The sequence below is a fragment of the Arachis duranensis genome, chromosome 9, assembly GCF_000817695.3.
Source record: "Arachis duranensis cultivar V14167 chromosome 9, aradu.V14167.gnm2.J7QH, whole genome shotgun sequence".
Taxonomy (NCBI): domain Eukaryota; kingdom Viridiplantae; phylum Streptophyta; class Magnoliopsida; order Fabales; family Fabaceae; genus Arachis; species Arachis duranensis.
This window is the reverse complement of record NC_029780.3, coordinates 117042546-117043829: the sequence shown is the minus strand read 5'-3', so window position 1 is coordinate 117043829 and position 1284 is coordinate 117042546.

Genomic DNA, 1284 nt, shown 5'->3' with positions numbered 1-1284 from the left:
AATTTTATTGCATATATCAACTAAAAAAATTGACTCAATCAGATTTCTATTTTAACTTCTATCAGAATTTAATAACACACTAACTAGTAATCTATTATAATTTAGGTGAATGTTATGGTACCTAAAAAATGATGTCTATTTACTAAAAAAGATTAAACGTTAATATTTAATTTAAAAGATAGATAAATAATTTTTAAAAAATTAAAACTTACTATAAAAAATAAATTAGACAAAATTTAAGTATCAACTCATAAACACCATAGAATTGACCTATAATTTATACCACATGCTCAAGTAAATATCCTATTAATTAATTCTATTAGAAATTTCAATAACTTTATCTTGACTAGCATCACCAGAAACAACTGGCTCTCTGTTTGCATTTAAACATTCATTAATTAATCTCAACCAACATACTCTCGTGAGATGATTATGTTTATTTAAATTTAAACATTAATTGAATCTCTAACATATGTTGTCATTCTCTCAATTATCTTTTTAATTTTTAATAAAATATTATATTTTACTTTATATTTTTTAAATAGAATAAAAAAACATATAAGAAAAATATTAAATAATAAAGATCAGAATTTTACCAAATAATCAAAATAAAAAAAAAATTAGAGGAACCACTACTCCTCATATAATATACTACTATTAAAAGATTACTTTTAATTAGACATTAATTATTTTATATTCTATAAAAAAATTAACAACAATTATATAATTATTAATAAAAAAATTTTAATAGACATAAAAAATAAATATATATTTATTATAAAAATATAAATTAAATAAGATATATAATAATTATTATATTATTTTTATGAAAACTTTGTCACTAAAAATAATTTTCGTTGAAGCGTATATGCGCGTTTGAATACTTTCCTACAAAATCAAAAGAAGAAATCTTTCAAAACTTGCACGCTAATTAATGTTCATCCGAGAGAATGACAATATAAGTAGGAAGTAATAACTGAGATTGGGTGAAAAAATGACAAAAGGATAACGCTGAATGATGAGTTAATACCTATGAAGTACGGATATTTCGTTGAGTTATCGTATTTACGTGTCAGATATATTTTAGACGCGATATTCATCGACATTCGTCGGACACACGTGTCTGTTGTGTCTAACCGTATCTTAATAAAAAGAAAAAATTTTTTTTCAAATATGTTTGGACACATTTAAATACCATCACGTGTCAGTGTGTCTAGTCTTATTCTTAACATATATTTTTAATTAAATTTAGATATAGTATATATTATTATTTATTAAAATAAA